A 25,253-nucleotide genomic window follows, 5' to 3' on the forward strand; every position below is an offset into this window, starting at 1 on the left:
CCATAGACATCATAATCACAGCAGTCTGTGTGAAAGGTTTCAAGATTTTTAATCCATTCGTGAAGAATATTCAAGCATATTCAAGTTCAGCCAGAAGCGTGTCGTTACACGCCATATAATCCAACCATTGTGATTAAATAAACAAGTCCCGATGCATTACGGGCAAAAGCCCTTTCTCAAGGGAATGCTCTACAAAGAAATACAAATATAAACGGAATCAATAAACTGTACAAGTTACAAACGATCGAATGCAAACATGCAAAAACCAAATTGAAGTAACTGAAGTGGCTCGTGACAATAGTTACAATACTGTGTGAAATATCCCAAGGATTGCCGAGTCTGACGGCCATATCAGAAGTTGTGCAAAGGACGTTGAGGCGTGGTAAACAGACCACCCGAGGTTGCGTGTAAAACAAACAAAGTGAAGAGAGTATCCGCAACGGTACCAAACCAAAGGGTGAGACGGCAAGAAGACAAACATGCCAAGGTGTGCAGGCGAATTGCCGAAGAATTACTCACATGCTGGGATTCTACGGGGTGCCTAGCGGCATAACAGCTAGGTTGTGTTGGTAAGAACGGGGAGTGCTCCTCGCGGTTAACTACCGACAGTGAACACAAACGAAGGACATAGTGCAGGGTGTTAGTGGACAAGGAAAACGGACTACAGAGTGTAACAAAAACATCGCCATTATGGAAAGGTGTGATGTGAGAGGTGAATGACAGTGCACTGAAGTGATAAATGGTGTGTGCAGATAACCAAGATGTATAAATTTTACAGATAACAAAGAAATTCAATTCGATCGTTAAGCCCATTGGGCGCCATCGTTGAGAGGAAACGGATCCAGAAGTTTTCACGCTTAAGTAAAGTGTTCTTGTTGTTGAAAGTTATTGGTACTTGTTCCAGAATCAGAAATTTGAGTTGAGCAACAGAATGTCTCAATTCGGTAAAATGCACAGCCACAGTGGATTTTAGGTTATTGGTGCGAATGTTACTTTTATGTTCTAAAATCCGGATGCGGATTTTTCTTTCAGTGTGTCCTACGTAACATTTGCCACACGGACACTTCAATAGATAAATGACATTGTTCGAGTTGCAAGTGGCATTTACTTTGAGCTTGATGGGATGCCCTTTCATGGGATGACACATGATGTTACCAGTGATGCAGTTGTTACAATTGGAACAGTTGTAACAGGGTCTCAGCCCTTTGTATTCCTTGTGTACGTCTTCTTGATTAGATTTAGTCAGGATTTCTTTGAGGTTTCTACCTCGGGTAAATGCAAAAATGGGAGGTTGATTAAACAAACCCTTGAAGTCTGGTTCCAGGGTCAAGATAGACCAATGTTTTCGGATAATAGATTGAAAGCGGTTGGATGTTTTGGAATATTTCGAAACTACTACCAAGCGTTCAGATTCAGTTTTTGTTTTAGGTTGCAGTAAGGTGGTTCTGTTTTTTTTGGCACTTCTTGCCATGGCGAGATCCAATATTGGTGTGGGGTATCCTCTTGATTTCAATCTGTCAAGTGTGTTTTGCATTTGTACTTTGCATTCATCTTTGTCTGAAACTATACGTTTAATCCGTAATAGTTGTGCATAAGGTAGATTGTTCTTCAGACCAGAGCGGTGAAAACTGCTGTAGTGAAGCGTGGAGTTTCTATCGGTAGGTTTCCGAATTGAATTTCTTTGTTATCTGTAAAATTTATACATCTTGGTTATCTGCACACACCATTTATCACTTCAGTGCACTGTCATTCACCTCTCACATCACACCTTTCCATAATGGCGATGTTTTTGTTACACTCTGTAGTCCGTTTTCCTTGTCCACTAACACCCTGCACTATGTCCTTCGTTTGTGTTCACTGTCGGTAGTTAACCGCGAGGAGCACTCCCCGTTCTTACCAACACAACCTAGCTGTTATGCCGCTAGGCACCCCGTAGAATCCCAGCATGTGAGTAATTCTTCGGCAATTCGCCTGCACACCTTGGCATGTTTGTCTTCTTGCCGTCTCACCCTTTGGTGTGGTACCGTTGCGGATACTCTCTTCACTTTGTTTGTTTTACACGCAACCTCGGGTGGTCTGTTTACCACGCCTCAACGTCCTTTGCACAACTTCTGATATGGCCGTCAGACTCGGCAATCCTTGGGATATTTCACACAGTATTGTAACTATTGTCACGAGCCACTTCAGTTACTTCAATTTGGTTTTTGCATGTTTGCATTCGATCGTTTGTAACTTGTACAGTTTATTGATTCCGTTTATATTTGTATTTCTTTGTAGAGCATTCCCTTGAGAAAGGGCTTTTGCCCGTAATGCATCGGGACTTGTTTATTTAATCACAATGGTTGGATTATATGGCGTGTAACGACACGCTTCTGGCTGAACTTGAATATGCTTGAATATTCTTCACGAATGGATTAAAAATCTTGAAACCTTTCACACAGACTGCTGTGATTATGATGTCTATGGAATAAGACTACGGTCCTTTTGCTGTGCACTGGTTAGTTCCCCTCCCAGTAGGGGGACCTTCTCATTTTCAGCTTTGTGCTCACACTGCTTGGTCAGACAGTGTTCTATCCAGTGGCACGCTACAATTCTTTACAACCTACAAATTTCATCACGCTGTGCGAACTCCCATTATCTTTCACTTCATAAGGACTTCATAATTCACTACACAAGTACTTAATTCGCTGGATGTGCACCAGTAGGGATCGACCACGAAGAAGAATTTTACTACAGAATATATTTGAAGATTCTCCCATAATACTATTACTCAGGATATAAATGTTTTAAGCGTCTATTCAGGTAGCATGAGTTGATACATTGTATGTAATGCTGCCTATGACAGCCAAGCTGCCCTTGATTAGGTACATTGCTTTATGTGTGACTGGAAAAGCCTCAGTCTTTCTTTTTTTTTTTATTTTTTTTTTTAAATATTTTAATTGAGAATTCCCCCCCCCCCTTTTTTCCCCCTCCCCCTTGATAACTTGATAACATGAGCAGGGCACAGTAAAATACAAAATCATATAACACAAATTCCGATATACTTAACACAAGACAGTAAAACTTGATGATATACATGCATATTCATAAATTCCAATATTCAGGATATAGATTCTTCATGTTTCATCACACAGTTCCTAACTTCCACTGTATGATGGGACCCCAAATTTGCATACCAAGTTTTTTACCCTTTTTCCCCTTTCTGGCGTAGATAGCGGTTTCTAGTTTTTGCACTGATAATACTTTACCTAGCCATTGATGATAAGTGGGAGGGTTTGGGTCAAGCCAAGCCGAGGCCACTAACAGTCTAAGAATCGCCATTGCTACAAACAAAAAATGTTTACAGTTTAATTGCCCATTGGGTTTTATCCCCAATAGCATAATAGATGGGGTTAGCTCTATTGTTGTTGCTAACGCATTCTGGAAGAAGTTTCCAATATCCTCAGCCTCAGTCTTTCAATGCAAAGCTCATAATTCTTTATTACAGCAGATAAATCAACAATGATAGCACTCATGTGGTATATTCAGGCGTCATTTCAAGATGGAAGGAAGCATGAAATTGGCCAACGTTAGCGTAAGCTCGATTTCTAATACACTAAACACTAAAAAGGGGAAAAGCACCTTCCACAGCAGCCTTGCTTATTACCTCTCCAATGAGAATGGCACTGTCATCAGTGGTCAGTAACGTAAAGTTACTTTCTAAACTAGACTCCGATGCAAAATCAGGAGAGTAATTACTCATTATACCTGATTTAAAAACCTTCTTGCAATTAATGTTGAGAATGGAGGTTTTGTCCTAATTTGGTGTCATCTCAGACCCTTTTCCTTTTTCAGCCTTCATTTTCCAAGGGTTAAACTTCCTCTGAAAACAGGTGAATTGGTTTGCCAGGGTATCATTTGGAGGGGTCGAAACACAGAACCATTGCTTCCTATATTTCAACTTGTTTTATTATATTTGACTTGTGTATTTAAAATCATTTACAGTGAAAAGACCACAAAATCTTTTGACACAGCATAGTGCTGATCACAATTAGTTCACGATAGTAGGGGCAAACCTCATTGTTATGTGCCCCTTCCTGAAATTTAGCGACATTCATCTTTTCTCACTACCTCAAACTGTTATCTTTTAATGGAAACCTTCAGCTGGGGTAGTGCATTTTGCAATCTTGAGCCCTCATGAGCATCTATTAAAGAGGCCCTGAATAATAAATACAGTTTCTTATCCATATAGCCTTCATCGTTTGGCTTGTGAACAACTCTCTAATTGCCAGCTACTTCCAATACATGTTTTTGCTCAGAGGAATTAATGATGTGGATCTCTGGGGTTGAAGTGACCATATTTAGAGGCAAATCATCAATGGTAGTTGGGAGTTTATGGTTTTGAGAGATGATTTTCTTTCCACTCATGCCAGAAAGGATGTCAGTGTGGAGATCTGGTTTAGTGGCAAGAGCTTCAGCCTTTGAAAGCCGGAAACCCAGGTTCAGATCCTGTCCTTGATGCTTGGCTTACCTTAATGACATTCTGGGGAAGCAACTTAATATCCTTGTGTCTAAAAATGAAATATGTATTTGTGTAATCCCACTTGATGTACACAATCTTGTAGATTATCTCCCAACCCCCTTCCAAGCCCAAGTAATGTATACCAGTACAGTGTTCCAGAGCTAGTTTTGTGCTTACAAATATGTAAATACATCTGGCTGATTGGCCTAGGTGTGATTTTTACCCTTCTTAACGAAAACATGTGCATACCACAGGGGCCCAGCTGACCAGACCATTCGGTTATGAGTTAATCAATTTGGCCATATTGGAATCTGTTCTAAATCTAACTTGCTCAATATTTATAGGGTCTAAAGTACCACCAGACACAACCTACTCTGTACTGCTTCTATCAGAGGTCCTGCTCAGCATCCTAGTGTGGATTTTACTGAGAGGGGTGCAGTTGTTCCCTCTGCATGTAGACAAACATTAAAAAAAATCCCTTTTTAGCTTTTTTTCTAAGTCTTTTAGTCTATTTAATTTTCATTCATGATATTAAGGAATTCAAAATAGTATTTTACTCTAATGTTATCAGTACCTTCCAACAGAAGTCTTCTTGGATTGTCAGCTTTGCCAGACTCTTAGTGACTCTGCCTACAGATTTTTATCATCTTCCATGATATGGCTCTTTTGTACCCTTTATGATGTAGGAGTTCTTCTGCCTCACAGATTCTCTAAGACAGGAAAGTACCTTAATCCATGTTGTATCACATAATGCAGTAGTGGCAATTCTTCAGTTCTGTGGATGAAGCTTTGAATCCAGTGTGATGGTTACAAATGTGGTGCATCAGGTTAATCCATGCTGGAGAGTGATATGTCAATCTTCTCCACAAAGTGGAGGCGATGTGTTTGTTTCGGTACAGTGATTCCAGAGGCGATGCAGCTTTTCTGAGTGCGAATCGCCAGTCCCAGTCCAGCCGCGGCATCGAGGTGCATGTTCCTGAAATTTAGGGACATTCATCTTTTCTCACTACCTCAAACTGTTATCTTTTAATGGAAACCTTCAGCTGGGGTAGTGCATTTTGCAATCTTGAGCCCTCATGAGCATCTATTAAAGAGGCCTGAATAATAAATACCGTTTCTTATCCATATAGCCTTCATCGTTTGGCTTGTGAACAACAGCACTTTAAACTTACTTCCAAGGGCCCTGGCTGGATTGGCACCACTTGGCAGAGCAGGACTTACAACAAGTAAAGTCCAGGTGCTGAGTTGAAGATAAAAGCAAAGTCTTTGATATCCCTGAGACTTCAGCAACAGGAGGCAAGCCAACAAACCCTTGGGGAAATTTAGATTCAAGGATGTAGTGAGCAGGTCCAGTCCTTCTCACTCTCAGGCAAAGCAGTTCAGCAAGGTGGCAGTCCTTCCTACAGCACAGCAGTCCTGGCAGTATGTCCTCAGTTCCAGCAGTGTTCTGAGTTCATATATCAGAGGTCCAGTACTTATATTCTGTCTGGCCTTTGAAGTAGGGAGACTTCAAAAGGATGCTTTGAAGTGCACAAGATCCTGCCTTTCTTGTGCTGGCCACAGACTCACTACAGGGGGGTGTGCAACCCTTTGTGTGGGGACAGGACCTAGCCCTTTGAGGTGCAGAGCGTCAGCTCCTCCCTCTCATCCTACTCCAGGATGAGCCTTCTACATGCAAATGGCTGCTCAGTCATACCTACTCTTCATTTGTGTGTGGCTGTCCAGAAGGACTGTAGGAAGCCAGCTGTCACCCACCCCAGACGTGTATTCCAGGGACAGCAAGAAGGCACCAAATGCTTTAAGTGAGAAAATACCAACTTTCTAAAAGTGGCATTTTCAGAGCTGCAATTTAAAAACAAGCATCACCATAAGTTGTTTATTTAAATTGTGAGTCCAGCAACACCAATTTTTGTTTTCGGATCCTTTCCCAATTGAAAACTTCACTTATAAAATGGCATGTTAGTACCAATGTTATCCCATGAGGGAGATAGGCCTTACAGTAGTAAAAATGAATATAACAGTATTTCACTATCAGGACTTGTAAAACTTAAAAGGACATGCCCTAAATTTTAAATACGTGCCACCCTCCCCATGGGTTGTCCAGGGCCTACCTTAGGGGTGACCTATATGTAATAAAAGGAAGGTTTGCACCTGTCAAGTAGGTTAACTTGCTGGATCGAAATAGCAGTTTAAAACTGCACACACAGGCTCTGCAGTGGCAGGTCTAAGGCATGTTTGAAGGGCTACTTAGGTGGTGGCACAATCAGTGCTGCAGTCTCACTAGTAGCATGTAATTTAAGTGTACTTTACCTGGACCTATAAGTAAGCTAAATTTGCCAACTGTGGATAAGCCAATGTTACCACATTTTAAGTAGTGAGCATGCACACTTTAGCACTGGTTAGCAGTGAAAATGTGTACAAGCCAACAAAAACAGGGTCAGAAAAAGAGTAGGAGGAAGGCAAAAGGTTTGGGGAAGCCCTGCAAAATGGTCCATTTCCAACAGTTACCTCTGTTTATATTTTATCATCACAATCTAATAAATGAGTAGAATTGTGATGTTCTCAAGGTTTGTGGCACAAGGGGTTTGGTAGAATTGAGAAGAATGAAGTACAATCATCATTTATTTAGTACCCTTTTCCCCACCATATCATCTACAGGAAAGAGCACTGTTGTAGGAGCTTCATGATATTAGGAACAATTATGTTTGTATTGATTTTCAGATTTAAGGGGACTTTTTTAACTAAAATGTTGCTGAGGTCCTTAATTCAATGTTGATATTACTGAATACAGGAGATCTCAATGCCAATTCAGCGCAAAGTACTTCATAGAGAAGTTTTCTTATTTGGTATTAGTAAATAAATAATATGACGGAGAATATTAATAATTCATATTAATTAGACTTATCGGGACTTATCAGGAGCAAAATCTGTGTGTTCTGTAAAAGCAAAAGAGCGTCATCCACATATTGATTGTTTAGTACATAAGGCGAATGTTGCTATTTGGGGACCATTTCCTATATTTAACTGTCTTTTCTTTTTTAGGGATGAATGCTCGCTGGACACTGTTGTTATTTGCAGTGGTGATGCTGGGACTTCAAACACATTTGTAACGTGCAAGGGTTTATCGAAGAAACCTGGATTCTAGGACGTTTATTTTCCACACTGCATGACAATGATTTTTTTGTATGCAATTAAGCAAATTAGATGACATTATAACATTTCTTAAGGATCATCTAATTAACCCATGATCACCTTCATCAATATTATTCTCTAGATCAGTGCTTCCCAAATTTTTTTGAACCATGCCCACATTTTAGAGCAGTTAAGTATCAATGGGGTTACACGAAATGCTACCAGACCCAGGACAAAATTGCAGTACAATAAACAATTGGTCACAGTAGCAACAAAACGAAAGAAATAGTGGCATTCACAACACCAATTTTACAAAATCCGCAGTGAATGCAATTTATTTTTAAAGCATTAATCACTTTTGTTAGGCAACACAGTTGCTCATGCATCTAGAATAGTAAATATATTTGTAACAAAGGTGCTCTAGTGTTGGGAAGGGAAGGGTAGAGGTGTTCTGGATCAAAGTGAAGATGGAATCTTTCGGCCTATCATAGGCCAAATGTTCCAGTAAATACACATAGCATTGGAAGACACTGATAATGAATTTCAGTCGTCAGAGCTTGTATAATGTTCTTTTTACACTGCCCTGATGAAGACCCCCTCTAAGGATTGAACCATCTTGAACTTCTAAGGGGTTGAAACGTTGACTACTACCAACTATTATACAAGCTCTGAGGACTGAAATTCATTATCGGTGTCTTCTAATGCTATGTGTATTTACTGGAACATTTGGCCTGTGATAGGCCGGAAACACTATGTAAATGTGATGTATATATTTCACATTATCTCTCCCTTGTCAATTACCCTCATTCACTCACTTTGATCCAGAACACCCCTACCCTTCCTTTCCCAACACTAGAGCACCCTCATTACAAATATATTTATTATTCCAGATGCATGAGCAACGGTGTTGCCTAACAAAAGTAATTAATTCTTTGATAATAAATCGCATTCACTGCTGATTTTGTAAAATTGGTGTTGTGAATGCCACTATTTTTTCGTATGGTAAAATGGTTGCTACTGTGACCAATTGTTTAATGTACTGCACATTGTAGAGCAGTGAAATTTTGCAACTCACATAGCTTCAATGGATATGAGGTAACCCAAGCAGCGCACTATGAATTACCAACAGCACATTTCCCATTGAAATGAGGACTAAATTTGCACAGACATACAGTTTGACGGATAAAACTGTATTTCACAAAATAAAGTGTGGAAATCAGGTTTCAGTGAATATATATAATTTGTGCATCAGCAAGTAAAGTGGCCTGATTTGTTCTGATCCTATTACAATATTTGTTTCCATCACACTTCAGGATTGCAAAAATGTGCTTAATTAATCTAGTAAATGTATACAGTTAATTTATAGGTATTTACATTTCCGTGTGTGTTACAAAAAGTGACATCTTAGAGCCTTTGCTTTTACACATCCTATGCCCCAGCATGATTGTCACATAATTCACTTTGCTTTTCTTTCTATGACTGCAAAGTGATAGGACTTCGTAAACACCAATCCTCATGTTTAAATAAGCTGCAGTTTGTCAGAAGACATAGTCTTACATTTGACCTTTGTCTTTGAAGTGTAGCAAATGTGACAAGATACAAACAGAATTTAAAGGTATCTTTATTTATTGCTTGGACTATCATGACCCACCAGCAGCTGACATATAGGGGCCGATTAGGATGGCGGACGGACTTGCGTCCGTCCGCCACCCTTGAGGAGGAGGGAACGTCCGCAGGGGCTGCGGCGTTCCCTCCGTGCTGATTAGGATGTGACCGCCAGGGTGGCGGTCACATCCTCTATATTTAACATTGCGGCGGGTGCAGCTTCAAGCTGCACCCGCCGCAATGTTAAAAAAGCATGTTTTACATTTACATGCACAAAGCGGCCGGCACCGCACGGTGCCTGCTGCTTTGTGCACGCAAATGCAGGGGGGTACCATAGGTACCCCCCATGTGCACCCCCCACCCCCCATTCACCCAGGGGGCCCGCAACGGGCCCCCAAAGTGAATGTCCGTATGCTTTTCCATGGCGGAAAAGCCGCCGTGGAAAAGCATGTATTTACGAACATCCTAATATGGCGGACGGTGTCTCATAGACACCGCCTGCCATGTTATAGCTTTTCCGCCACGGTCGGAAGCCGACCGCGGCGGAAAAGCGGCGGACGGAATTCCAGACCCACCAGCCATCCTAATTTGGCGGTGGGTCTTTGGAGGCTCCGCAGCGGTTTTTCCGCATCCTCCAGGCCGGCGGACACTTCCGCCGGCCCGGAGGATGCGGAAAAACCGCCATCCTAATCGGCCCCATAGTTTGGGAAAAACAGCCCTAGATGATAAAGCACTCCCCCATCTATGTACATGACCTTGAATCACTTCTACTTCTGGTTATTTCACTTTGATGGCCCATATGTTAGAGCAGCTTCTTTACTCTTATGTAGGTTGCACTATGTAATACACACATAATACCAGCATATGAATGTATACTCATATGAATAAAGACATGGTTCAATTACTCAACTATGTTTTATATACTTAAACAGGTTTATATTAGTATAGATTGAAAATTCACACTATATCAGTTATTTACACATTTTGTTTATAATGCATGCACTGGCTTAGAATCTCTTGAACCCTTTAAACATGTTTTGTAGAGTTACTTGGTATAGTGCCTGTGTATTTCTTTGAGCTCCTACATTTCTAATATTTTATCTCAACCACAAAATATTGGACCATGAAATCAAGACTTCAGGTTTATTCTTAATTTTGGACCAGAATAAGCACCAATAAGGACCACGTTTACACCCTACCCCAACTTTCTACCTGGCTTTCAGATGTTAGAAATGTTACTTGCTGGAGGCTATATAATAAAAAGATCCTGATAATGACATGGCTGTTGACTGGAGGTGGTAATACTTGGCATGAGGTATTGATTTCGGCTTATACTTCCATCCCAGTTACTGGGCCTTGGTGAGCATTTGGGCCCAGGATGGGGAATAACCTGTGGTACATTGATTTACTAAGTCTATTTCCACATTTTATTTCCTGATTCCAGATCCTTTTTTGTGCACATTTTACACCCACTTAGCAAGTGGAAAATATCCAAATAAAAATATTTGGTTTTACGGGATGTGTTCCTGCACCTGCTAAAACTTGAAATGATGCAAGGTGGCATCTTCTGTGAAGCCACTACCCCGCCTGATACTAGGTTAGCCCTACGTTTCTTTTCCCTCTTGGTGCTAGAAACAGATGGTGTGCCCCGAGGTCTCACTTCTTAAGGGAGCTGGTGGTTTGTGCAGATACTCTGTGGCTAGAAAATAGAAATTTAATGACGTGACTCAATCTATATTTGCAAATAAAAACATAATTGAAAAAATATACTTTTCAGCAATGTTTCATTTTGGCAAAATGCTGAGCTATGGAAGTGCATTTCATGGGTACATACATGTGTGACATCAATGTACAACATGTCAAAATTGCTGTTCATGTTTAAGTGGCCACTAATAGTGCCAGCTAGCCTGGTGGACTAAGTCATCCATTGAAGTTACAGAATGGAGCCGTATCCAGTCGAATCAGGGTGGCTTATTATAGCGTTTGATAAAATGTATTGCAAAATGTATTACATTTCTAGTTATTCTATTTAAACAATGAACAACATTTCATACAATTTGTTATCTTGATTTATTGCTTATTGTCTTTAAACAAAAGTAATCTTTCACAGTACTTAAGTAGGTGAAAGGTTAAAAGGTCTTTGTTATTAATTGTTTGTTCTGATATGTTGAACAATGTGCAGACAGAGTGTGCAAATTGGAACTGAGCATTCTTAGACAGATAGAAACTTTGCTTCATCGATTCAAGACAGAGAATCATCGGGTGGCTGTAAATACCTTTTGTTTCTGAAGGATACAGAAAAGGCACATCGAATTCTCTTCGCAGATTGGCTTATGTGCTTTCCTCAAGGACATAGGCCCACATGCATCATTGTGACATTTTGCACTTCCTAATTTGCGAAAAATAAGGAATCGCAAATTAAGAAGTGCAAAATGCTATGCATCATTATTTTCGGTATTCATTTGTGATTCGGTAAAAATCGCAATTTTTACCGAATCCCAAATGAATACCGAATTCTTAAGTTAATTTTTCGCAATTCCCATTGATTCCTATGGGCCAAAAGGCCCATAGGAGTCAATGGGAAGGCATTAGCAAATTGCGAGTGGCACTTTGAAAATTTCATGGGTGCAGGGGGGGGTCCTTTGGACATGTGTGTGTGAAACATGAATGTTGAAAAAACAAACATTTTCAGCATTTGAAACACTTTTTCCAAATTTACCGAGTGGTTCAACCACTCGGTAAATTTGGCACCCTAATTGCGAATTTACACTTTGAAAAGTAATGATGCATTGCTTTTAAGAAATCACACATCTGCGACTTCTTAAAAGCACCCGCAATTTTAGAACTCGCAAAAATGTTACGAATTCTAAAATTGCTTCATGCATCACAAAAAGCACTTTTGCATTCGCAAACGGCCGATTTTAAGGAATCGCACCGTTTGCGACTACAAAAATGCTTGATGCATGTGGGCCATAGATTCTGAAGCACAGATACAAAAGCAGCAGCTATATTCTTTTTTTTAAGCACTGCTTCCATTATTTAAAATGGTATGCAGGTGTGAACGATCACTAAAACTCAACTAGGCCCTTTGTTGGTGCTATGTTTAGCTTTGTCAGCCGCAGGGAAGGGAGGGATGGGGAATGCAGAAAAACCTTATAATACTGTCATAATGTTACAATATTCTTTTTTGTTCTGTCTCGTTACAAATCTCGTTGCTGTTAAAATTATGAATTTTTCAACTACAATACGCATTGTGTGCACGAGGATAGGATTTTGATTTAAGTCTTGAAAATATATTCCCAGCTTCCTTGTGTTCTTGAGTGTGCTTACTGATGAATGAGGATTGGAGTTCCATAAATTATAAATTATTCCTGTGAAGTTTCATAGGACTGGTCAATATCAAACTCATGTTGTTCAGTGGGTTGCAGGGGGTTGCACTCCATCGGGTTCTCTGTCTCATGTTGGCACATTTACAAAGTCCTTGCAGACAGGGGGTCTAGAGACCCCTCTCCAGGGATCTGTTCTGGAAAAAGCCAGAAAATGAAACCCTCCCTCCCTCTTCCCAAGCCTCGCGATGAGAGGTAATCCTATGTATGAGACAGGATTGCTTCATGTAATGTCTCAAACACAAGACTGACAAACAGAGTTTGAAAGTGTTTTTACTATTTATATAAACCCAATACCCCCTCTTCCCATATATCCCATTCCATGCTGAGAAATGTCCAGTTGTTATTCCTGGTCTCAGCTCAGAAAGCAGGAGCGTTAGATGTTTGTGGTAAATGTGTATTATAGGTGCATTTTATTACGGCTGTAGCAGGATGTTTTTTTACTTGCAAGTCAATTGGCTCATTTGTTTAATAAAAAGGACCCCACACTCAGGCACTTGTAAGGGTGCAGTATTAGTTTTGTTAGATTCCTAGAAGAGTTTTTGGAGGTCTTCTTTAACGAGTCTATCTGTGACGCCTGACCGCCCTTCACTAAGCATGTGTTGCCAGCTGTTCGGGAGGACAGTATTCCTACTGGTGAAGGTCTTTTAGTTTCCACTTCCATCCTTTTAAATGTGCAGCTTATGCCTCTCAAACTCTTCTGAAGGATTTTCAGACTCTGCATGAGGGAGTGCAGTGGGTGAAGATTGAGTTGTTCTGCTCTATGGAATTGATGACATGTTTTCTGTCTGATGCTGCCTTGCCTCTGTGCCACAACCACATCTTCAGGAGCTGTTATAGCAGGTTTACTTCACATCTGGTTGAGGCCTTGGAAGTTGGATGCATCACAGAAATCTCATAGATCACGTGCCCTTTTCTGGTCCAAAATGTTTGTTCTAGAATTGCATGAGTTACTAAACAAAAGTCAGCAGAGGAGAAGAGGCTGTTTAAGTTTTTTAGATTTCAAACATCTAAGTCACGGTTCTATATGTTTCTGTGTCACCCACGTCTGCAAGGGCAGGTTCAACACAATATTTCTTCAGACAGCCCTTTGAAGGGAGGCCCGAGGATGGGGGTCACATTTAATGACAAATCCTGATCCAGCACCACAATTAATTAGCCAGTTCCAAAAGCCTGACTAGGTTGTATATTTCAGACACCAGGTAGGGGCTGGCTTTCCTTGTTTGCTCCCAAATGAAAGACAGTTGTGACAGTCTAGTGGGTGCTGGATATGGTCTCTTGAGCATACTATATGGAGTCCCAACCCCTTCCTTTGAATCCTCATTTCAATATCACAACCCTTCCAATAGCAGAATGGAAAAGAATGGGCCTTATAGAAGGGGTGGCAGACCTTTTAGAGAAGGGAGCAATAGTCAAGGTTCCATCTCAGGAGAGAGGGAAAAGAATGCATTCAATGTGTAGTCCTCAAGCCTGGGGGAGGAATCCGTTCAGTGTTTCACCTTAAAGGGGTGAATCGTGTTCTGTCTAAAATAAATTTCATGATGGTACCTCTGCAGGATGTTATTCCTTGTGTGAACCCTGAAGAGTTTCAGACCACCCTGGATCTCTGAGATGGTGATCTTCATATACCAATCTGAAGTTCATCTCAGAGATTTCTTTGCTTCACACCGGATCTAGATCATTATAAATTAAGGGCTCTTCCCTTGACATTATTATCAGCACCTCAACTGTTTAAAAATGAACATATTCCTTTTGAGAGAGGGTTTTGTGATAGGGCTAACAGTCTCTTTTTCTCCCAACTATTAAGGTCGCTTTTATTTTTGTCATTACATCAGTGAGTCACCTGAGTGAATTGAGTGCCTTTTTGATAGACCATGCCTAGTTTCAAATTATCCCAAATTGAAAAATGGTCTTGGTTTTTGTCATAAAAGGAATTCAAAGTTTCATTTGGAGCAAGAAATTGTGGTATATACATTTTTAATATCCCTTCTCAAAGTGAGAAAATGAGTTCCAAAAACAGTTCCAAAAGTAGGATGTCAAAAAAAGACTTGTTGTTTTTTGGAAAGTATAGCAGCCATTCTACTACCACAGTTAGTAGAGGGGTTAAAGCTGCTATTGCTACTTCTTATAAGGTAGACGTTTTTTAGGTTCTCCAGGAGATGTTAGGGAGGTGGAATAGAGAAATGGCAACACCCTGGGCTGAAGCAAAGGTGCTTCCCTGTCAGATATCTCTAGGTCAACCAAGAACTGTTGTGTTTATGGTTTGGTCATATGTTCCTAGAAATGCTCTCAGACGGTATTATCTTTCCAATAGCTGAATGTACTCTGTGCCTCAATAAAGAGTTTTTAAGCAATGTAAAACAGATTTGGTAAGTTGTTTCGTAGTCTTAGGCATGACAATCAGCACATGGTCCCTTAGCTTTCTACATCCTCACATCATTAGGAAGAGAAAGGGAGAATGTGGAGATAATGCTTGATTACTTACTGGTCATCTTTATCACTCCTAGTCAGATGCTTCCTCATCACAGTCCTACATCCCTCACTTTCCTTACTGTTCCACTGAATGTATGAGCTTTAGTAATAAAGCCCGTTTCTCTGCATGTAACGGGATATTTAGAAATGAGGATGTGGCATTTTGACACTAGAAATAGTAAAAGGACCTCAAACTCTATTAGTGAATCTTATATAAGGCCATTGCATAGAGTAATCCAGTCTACCAGTATGAGTGGGGAGACATATACACTTCAAACAAAACATGCACACCCCATCTCATACATTCCTCAATATAAGAGGAAAAGAGAAACACTGACAGAAGGTGATTTGCTAAGGCTTACCTCTGTAAACTCTGTGCATTCTCTTTCAAAGTATTGCAGGCATTTTTTAAGTTCAGGGTAGTCTCAATGTTTTTAAAAGAGAATTGTGAGTTAAATACTACAAAAGTAGGTTGTGTTGGAGAATAATTGCCTAATATGCAATATTGGCAAGAAAATTCTTCTTCATAAAACTGTCTACTCAAAATGTGTTTAGCAAAAATAAATGCCCACTTGCCACGGATATTTGTAATATAATTGATACACTTTGATAATGTTCTTGCTAGCAAAATTTATCAAGTGAGCAGCCTTGGAAAGCAAGAGTACTGCATGAACACCTGTAGTGCACCCTTCCATAAGGCCCATGACACACCTACAGCTTGATCCACATGTAGTGGAATTCACCACCGGGAGTGTTTGGAGAGTGCTAGTATTGTGCCTGAGTACATGGTGTATTGTGTTGTTTTACACATACAAAGAACTTGTAAGGAAATGTCCTTACCTTTTACCGTCACTGATTTTTCTGCAGCATCGCCAAGTCATTATGCCACAGCGAGTCCAGCTGCAGAGGCGCCATGTATCCCCCTGGGATTCCATTTTCTATGCGCCAGACTGAGGATTCAGTAGTGACCTCAGTTGGCGCTATCCTGGAAGACTGCAGTTCCCACATACAGGTTCCTGGTAAACTCCGTATGAGGGAACCTTGTTTTAAAGAATCAGCACAATTAGAAAAGCATAAATCCAGTAATTTATAGTGATATTCAGATATTTTAATTATTTCTTTATATTTGTAATATCAGTTTTGATCATTGGTTCTTTTCCAATCCAAGACTGCCAAACCTTTTTGATATTACCTCGTATCCTACTATTCACTATTCAAAGGAGTTTTGCTGTCCAATCTAATTGCATCATACTTTTTTCATTCTATTCCTCACTCACTAGACTCTGTTGATCTTCCTAAATTCTCAAATTCCTGTACTCTGCTAAACTCCTGTCGTTTGCTCAGCCTGAAGGATTATTCTGGCCACCAATTTTTTTTTCCTTTCTTGCTGTGTTATTTTCTGGAGATTTGTTGGATGGCTTGTTTCCGTTGTGGGGTCTGGTACTGCCTTTGAGGATTAAGCAGCCATTTCTCCAGACAAATAAGCCGATGCGATCTTCACCTAGAATACTAGCCCTTGACAAAAACTGACATCACAGAACAACCCCCAGATCAGTGTGCCCTAACAATCTTACAACCATATATACTTCAACACTCTACCATATTTTGTCCCAACTAAAATGTACACTTATAAGGTGAAGATTCTGTACTGCAAACACTGATACCTAAAGGCTGGAGAAAGAGTTGCTCTCATGTCCAATGACCATATCAAATGCAAGATCATCCAAACTTAATCTTTGGATGTGGGGCTTGGCAGCACTCATGATTGTCCCCACTTTATAAAGCTCTTCCAATTCCCGCTGAAGCCCTCTCATCTTTTAAAAAAAAGGCATTATTAGGAGACTGGACTGCTAGCCATCTGAAGGAGATCCTGATCAACACTGTGTGGTATGATGGTGAGTGTTGCTGTGTCCCTTTGGTATTGGTTTGAATTGAGTTAAGAATACCCTGTCCATACCCATGCATGCTTGGATCAGGCCTTGAATGCAGTGGGTCTTAGTGCAGAGTGGCCAACTGCTTGGGGGACCTGAAAGAGGCTATCTCATATGTATGGTACACTGTTGAAGCCCTGGTGGACATTGGTCAGCGAGGTTCCGGTACAGCGGTAATGGGTAAAGACCATTCCACCCACATGCACCAAGGTGGGTGGTGTTTATGGAGGCTTGAAGGCAAGTAACTGGGCATCTAGGGGAGCAGAGAAACCCCCCCCTGACTGAGAGAAGCACTGTGGTGGCCCATACCATCACATACTTATGGGACCCAAGAATGACTCCCTCACAACCCGACCATGTTTATTACACTTAAAGTATGGAACCACACCAGGAGTGGCATGCAGCATATATTCCTGCACATCATAGGATAAAGGTGATGTAGATTCAGCTGAGACATTATGGACAATGAGAAAACTCGAGTCTCTGCTTTATCGCTGAGGTGGGTTGCATGAGAATGATGTAAAAGCGGATGTCTCTAATCCACTTACTGCTGATTCACTTCTGGGTCCCATGGACACAAAGTACATGAAACTGCCACAACAAATATGTGAACCCCAGCTGTTTGGTGGACCTTGTATGAGTGGAGTACTGCCGGAGTGCTTATGTACTATCTTGATATGGCACAGGAGTCCTAATGTTCCTTTTCACTTCTCTGCAATCCTGTACCTTGTATCACATCAAATAGAGGTACCTTCTTTGGGTGCAGGTCAGGAATTTCAAAGGCTGAATATTATAGGGTCAGAATATCATGATCAGAATATCAAAGTACAAACTATAGAAAGGTAAGTTTGTATATATTTTCAATACCTAATTCACACATATACATACCTTGGTGTTACATACATATTCAAGGTAAGTAGATGTGGACTTATCGCTCTAATATTATGTCCCTCCATAGTCTGGTCAGAGTATTGTGACAGTTTGGAATTCTTCCTTCAATATTCCCTAGTACAAACCCCTCTTTGAACACTGATCTGTAATTTTAGAGCTGAGGACTGGCTGCCCTTCCTTACATCCACCAGGAGGAAGGCATCCTTGTCAACTCCTGTCTGCCTGCATTGGTGTTCATTGTGAGGAACACACCCGAGAGGGACACACTCCAGTTTCAGAGATTTCTATGGGCATGTTTGAATCTCTGCCCTAAATTGTCACCTCATATCTCATCAGAAACCACAACAACTTTTTTCCCCCAAGGCACTCTCTAACATACAAAGAAGGGGATCACAATTCAAGGTGAGGTTCCGTAAAAAATTATTACGGCGTTCTGGGCATTACCGAATATGGACGAGTTTGGTATCTACGAACCGTAAATGGCGAGTTCGGCAAGAGTGTGTATTTTCGCTACACTACCTGCCAGGGTTCGTCTAATATTACGGGTTCTTCATCTGAACCCTTGGGTTCCATTTTAGATACGGCATCCATTTTGTTTCTTGCCCTCACGTAGTCAGCGAGCAGGTAACTGTTCGCCCCCTGACCCTCTAGTTCCCAAGCCTTGCGGAAGACGCATATTCCTTTCATGCATCTTTATGGCCGGAGGAATGACACAGCGAAGGCAGATGGCCCAGCTTGAGGGTGATCTGGTTGTACCGGCCTATTGTGACAGCCGTGCAGGCGATGGATCCAGCTCTTTGATCCTACGATCATGCTTCCAATATTACCCTCACCCTCTTTTCTCTACACGTGTCTGACTTCCTTGCAGCTGCCCTTGGTTTTTCTTCTTTGTCCTTTACAACTCTCATGGGTGTGCCTAGTGGTGGGAAGATGTACTTTTACAGTTGGGAACCGACATTGCTACTGTAATTATGTTCCGGGATTCTGAACACATGAAAGCGACCCTTTTGAAGTTTTACTGTGGGAACTGAATTGTAACCTTTTGTTCACATGTTGTGCAATGGCAGCATTTTGTATAAAAGAGAGCGACCTACATATGCAATTCGAAGCAGACTCGCAGAACCTACATGCCTATGTACTTCTAATGACTCTTGTTTCCCTGCAGTAATAAACGCTGATCTTTGACGCCGAAGGAAGTGTCCCGTGTCTCTGTAGTTGTGCGCCGAAACAGGTATCCCATGAAGGTTATAGGTGTTGTTCCCTGGCACCGCTGGTTCTGTTAAAAGTCCAGTCCTTCAGTTGGCGCCCAACGTGGGGCGACTTCAGCGGTACCGGTCCAAAGCCTGATGATCGTGAGGAACTTCGTGTGAAATCTCCGAGGGAAGGTGCACCCCGCTTCATCGATCCTGTTGTCGAAATAAGTGGCCCGAAGATTTTCCCTGCGAAGATTCCCGCCTCCTGACGGCTGCGACGGACCGATGCCCTGACTGTCGACCTGTCTTCGACGCCCGGCGCAGACCTTACGTACAAGCGAGACGATAGACGGGCCTTCCTGGTGACGCCATTGAAGTTCTGAGTTAAGTATTTGTGGGTCGCTCCCAGTCCTTAGTGGTTGTTCTAGCTTCTCGAAAGCTTTGTTGTAGCCTTTAAGGCTTTGCTGTAATAGCTCACTGAGCTTTGTTATAGCCTCTTCAGGCTTTGTTGTTAGCTCTCCGAGCTTTGTGGTAGCCTTAAGGCTTTGTTGTATTGCATGGTTCCATTGCATTTGTGGTTCTTAGTATTGGTTCTTAGTATTATTTGACAGTTGCAATTGCCAAAAACCGAGGGTTTTGACTTACACGAGGTTTAACTACTTCGGTAATCCTTGAAGTTTGATACTAGGTTAGTGTGCACGATGCCTAGCCATAGTGGTTTGTTTCGTATTTTCAAATGTTGCGCAATGGATTCCCGGTTGGAGGACTCGTGTCCGATACCTCCAGTTGGAACTCCGATACATGATCTTTATAGTCGACATGGGGTGGGTCCTATAATATATAATGATTACTGGGTCCGCTATACAAAGAAAGACGGTGACCTTAGATGGCCACCACATGGAACTTTTGAACTTTCGATTTTAGACAATCTTGAGGCTAAATTATTTTTAAAGAAAGCTAGGCCAGCTATGTTTGATTCCTTTCGGATATGGCGTAAAGAGGCCAAGCAGGAAGAAATCAAACAACTTAAAAAGGATCAAAAACAAGGGTTCGTTCCGATAATGCAAACTATACGAGAATGTAAACAGGAAAAAGAAGAAAAGGAAATGGAAATTTCTACTAGATTGCATCACATGAAAATAGATAAATGTTATCCGGTTTTACCGACTAGTCTGGATAAGAAAGGAGAAGATTCGAAGGAGGATTCCTTGTTATCGTATTTAATGAAATCACCACCTCCTTATGTACAGGGTGCTACTGCCCCTGTACCTCCTCCTGTTGTTCCTCCTGTTGTTCCACTTATTGCTCCAGCGGCTGCGGGTCAGCCCGTTGTTAACCCTACGTTTGTTCCACCACCTGTCCTTGTTCCTACTGCCCCTGTACCTGTACCTTCGCAGACTGTTGTTTCTGCTACTCCGACTACCTTGTCCGTTCCTACTATGCCTTCCTTCACCTCCAGTGTTGTTGCCCCTGTTTTTCTTTCTCCTTCTGTTCGTAAGCGTGTTCCTAACTCTGTTGCTACCCTTTATTCACCACTTTCTGGTCCGTTATTCCCGTCTGATTTATCTGAAACTCCTCAGAGACGGAGTCAGATCCCTAGTGGTAGGGAGAAAGAGACGTTAGTAACCATGGCACATAGGTGGATAAGACATCCTGCTAACTACACTCCTCGTGTGGTCTTTGACACGTTTTCTCAGTTTAATGAGCCTACGCAGAGATTCGTGTTTGAAGAGATGTGTAACTTTTTGAGGGAAGAATGGTATAACGATGATGTGGATAATGTACCGCCCGACATAATTGAACTCCAGAGTCACTTTTCGAACGGTATGATCGTAGGTGAAGATGTACGACGTGCCGTGGAACGCTTGTTAGCAGTCAGATCCACAACGCATTCTCGGGTATCATTAGATGATACCACTGAGAATTGGAAAGCGGCTCCTGGTCAGTATCCTATGAGAGAGGTTCCGCCACTTTGGGTGCCTGGTGACCCTGGTGCTGCCCCTCCGGTTTTACCGCATTTTCGAAGAGTGTGGATACACCTACCATGGAAACGATCGGAAGTTTTGCAAGTGAAGCAATCCTTGCCCGATCCGCGTAAAAATCCGGCTGGTTATTATAAGGAGTTATCCCAACTGGTGGAAGCTTCTGTTATGAACCTTGCCGACATCGACATGTTGTTCGGTAATGTTGTACCGCAACCAGTTTGGGCGAAGATTCGTCAAGCCAACCACGCAATTGAGCTAGGGGGTGATTGGGCTGCACTGATAGCGGCTGATGCATTACAAGTTGGAGGGGCTAAGCCTGAACAGCTGATCTTGGATTTGCCTCAGAAAATCATTACGCTCATGAAAACTCTCATGCCAGCGATGAAGGTGAACTGGGATAAGTTATCAGCTTGTAAGCAAAAGAAAGACGAGAGTGTCTCGGATTTCTTCACAAGGTTTGAGGAAGCATTTGTCGACCACAGCGGCCAGGACATGGGCGCTGAGGGAGGCCAGCGGTTATTTGTTGACAAGTTCGTGTCGAATTTGTTGCCTGAGCTAAGCAACAAATTGAAGAATTCAGAAAGTGCGTGGGCGGTTTCAACCACTGCACAGATATTAGCAACAGCCCAATATTATGAGAATAGGGAAAAGGAGGAAAGTGATCGTGTAGAAAAGAAAACGAAGGAGCTCAAAACGAAGGTTTTGTTGCAGCAAGCATATCCTCCACGATCAAACCAAAATGATTCGCAACAGCAGTATCGACCACGGGCACAGCCCGATAGGATGCAGCCGCGCTCTGATAACTTTGATTATAGACCTTCACTTGGGTATAATCAGTGCGCATATTGTAGGAGAGAGGGACACATAAAATATGATTGTCCTGCCTTACGGGACCGTTTGAATGGTGTGTCAACACGAGGAAACCGTGGTGGTGGTCCTCAACAGGCATCACGAGGTAGAGGTCGTGGTTCATCCCAAAATCAGATTGATCGCCATCAAAATCAATCGGATGCGAATAATTGCTTTGACCAGCGAAATGCGGGGTCAGTTCGATCTGCACAATATAATGTGGACGATTATTACATAGAACATGAGACTGATGCAAACGACCATTACTAGGACAGCCAACGGCAAAGAGAGGGAGTAGTATCAGTTCCGGTTGATCAGAGTGGGCCTTACGTTGCAGTGGCTACATCGGGCGTAGTTGAGCCTTTTCTGTTAGACACTGGTGCGACGAAAAGTTCCATCATGCATTCGAAACTCCCTGGCGCACCTTTGTCTGGCTTAACAAATGTTTCCGTTGGATTCTCCGGCGCCCCTGTTAGCAACCCAGTCTCTAGTCCTTTGTCCCTTATGATTGGACCTCGTGAGCTAACGGCTCCACTGATTCTATCTACAGGTTGTGGTGAGAATCTTTTGGGCCTGGATTTGTTGAAACGACTATATGCAACATTGTATTGTTCCCCCAAAGGAGTGGAGCTTACATTGGGACGGAAAGTGATCTCTCCCATGTATTTGTCGGTCGATAAATTCCCAACGGAATTAAGTTCCCTCCCTGCGTCCCTATGGGCCACAGGTCCCAATGATGTGGGCCTGTTAGACATTCCACCTTATGTGATTCAATTGAAACCGAACGTGCGATTACCACGTTTACCTCAATATCGTATCTCTCTTGATGGCGAACGAGCGCTGTTAGCGATTGTTCATGATCTAATTGGAAAAGGTGTTGTTGAAGAAACTCGTGGAAACGTGTGTAATAGCCCTGTATTGCCTATTCTGAAACGAACTGACCCAACTAAACCTCCTGTGTATCGTTTTGTAATAGATTTGAGAGAGGTAAATAAAATAGTGGTTCCACAATTTCCTGTGGTTGCCGATATCACGGCCTTACTAACAATGATTCCGGCATCTGCCTCCTGGTTCACAGTGATCGATCTAAAGAATGCTTTCTTTAGCATCCCGATTGCAGAGGAAAGCAGAGACCTATTCGGATTCTCATTAGGTGGTCGCAGTTTTAGGCTAAAACGCGCTCCACAGGGCTACTGTGAGAGTCCGTCAATCTACAGCCAAGCACTTAAAGGTCAGCTTGATGCCTTTGTTTTACCAACGGGTGCGGCTTTGATTCAATACGTTGACGATCTTTTAGTGGCAGCTGATACAGAAGCTATTTGCAAAACGGCTACGGTATCATTATTACACTATCTACATGACTTACACCACAAGGTATCGCCTTCAAAGCTACAGTATTGTTGTCAAGAAGTTACCTATCTAGGTCACTTATTGTCAAAAGAGGGGAGAAGGTTGACCCCAGAAAGAATCGCAGCGATTTCCCGAATGACTGTGCCTAAGAGCCAGAGAGATGTTCGTGCCTTTTTAGGTATTACGTCCTATTGCAGACAATGGATTCCAAATTTTTCATTGTTGGCGAAACCATTGATAGCCCTTACGTGCAAGGATGTTCCATCCCCATTGCCTTGGTCTGAAGAGTGTCAGAAAAGTTTTTCTGAATTGCGTGATGCGTTGTGTTCGGCTCCTGTGTTGGGCACTCCTGACTACAGTAAGCCGTTTACGCTATACGTTCACGAGAGGGATGGTTGTGCGTTGAGTGTTCTGACACAACCTTTTGGCGGCAAGCAACGCCCATGCGCCTATTTTTCTTCGACTTTAGACCCAGTAGTTAGAGCCTTGCCGAGTTGTTTGAGGGCAACAGCGGCAGCTGCGGCGTCCATTCGACAGTCCGCAGGTCTAGTCATGGATAATATGCTTACGGTGATGGTTCCGCATGCAGTTGACACTCTATTGAATCGAACGAAAACTCAACATTTGACGAGCGCAAGATTGTCTGGATATGAGTTGACGTTACTGGCCAGTCACATACGGATAAAACGATGTAATGTGTTGAATCCAGCAACATTGCTGCCGATCGACACGGAGTCAAGTGGTGAAGCACTACATGATTGTTATCTCAGAACTGAAGAAGAAACTAAGGGTCGTATTGACCTAAAAGATACTCCATTGGCAGATCCCGATGGTACTTTATATGTGGATGGTTCCTGTTTCAAGTTGCCGAATGGTGATGTGACGACTGCGTATGCTGTAGTAACATTGAGTACGATTGTGGAAAGCGCAAGATTGAGTCAGAATTCGGCTCAGGCTGCTGAGCTGATCGCATTGACGAGAGCGTGTGTATTGTCTAAAGATAAACGGGTGAATGTATTTACAGATAGCCAGTATGCGTTTGGTGTGGCACATAGTTTTGGGCGACTGTGGAGAGAGAGAGGATTCCTTACGTCGCATGGCACGAAGATTCAGCATGGTCAGCTTGTAAATGATCTTTTAGATGCACTCACATTGCCTAAACAGGTGGCCGTAGTCAAATGTAGTGCGCATCAGAAAGTAACGGACGATGTGGGTCGTGGTAATGCATTTGCGGATGAAACGGCTAAAGAGACAGCTAAAGATTTGACGAACAGAATGTATGTTACGAGCTCAGTGAGATGGCCAACAGAGACTGGTATGTGTGAAGACACAATTGAGAGTGTGAAGGGAATACAGAATGAAGCCACTGAGACGGAAAGGACTAAATGGAAAGAGAGCACGGGAAGATTGGATGGGAATGGATGTTGGGTTGATTTATCAGAGAAGCAGAGATGGATGTTACCGGATGCGTATGTGCTCGCTGTTGTTACAATGGCTCATGGTATGGCGCACATCAACACGAAAGGTATATGCAAGTTGTTGTCTCATGTATGGAAGAATGATGGGATCACTAAGTGTGCAGAGAGAGTGGTTAAAAATTGTATGGTGTGTTTGATGCACAATCCTGGTAAGGGCACCCCCACTCCTCCTGGCCATTTTGCCCCTCCTACGTACCCTTTCGAAGTCATCCAGTTGGACTTTATCCACATGGATCGATGTAACAACTTGAAGTACGTTTTGGTTGTGGTGTGTGCATTCTCTAGGTGGATTGAGGCCTACCCCCTTAAGGATAATACGGCCTTATCCACGGCAAAAATTTTGCTCAAAGAGTATTTTCCCCGCTACGGAATGCCTCGGGTCGTATGGTCGGACAACGGAAGTGAGTTTGTTGGGAGTGTGATGAAGAGTGTGTGTCGTGGTTTAGGGATAGTGCAAAAGTTTCATAGTGCAAACCATCC

This window comes from Lissotriton helveticus, chromosome 10, assembly GCF_964261635.1.
Source record: "Lissotriton helveticus chromosome 10, aLisHel1.1, whole genome shotgun sequence".
Taxonomy (NCBI): Eukaryota; Metazoa; Chordata; class Amphibia; order Caudata; family Salamandridae; genus Lissotriton; species Lissotriton helveticus.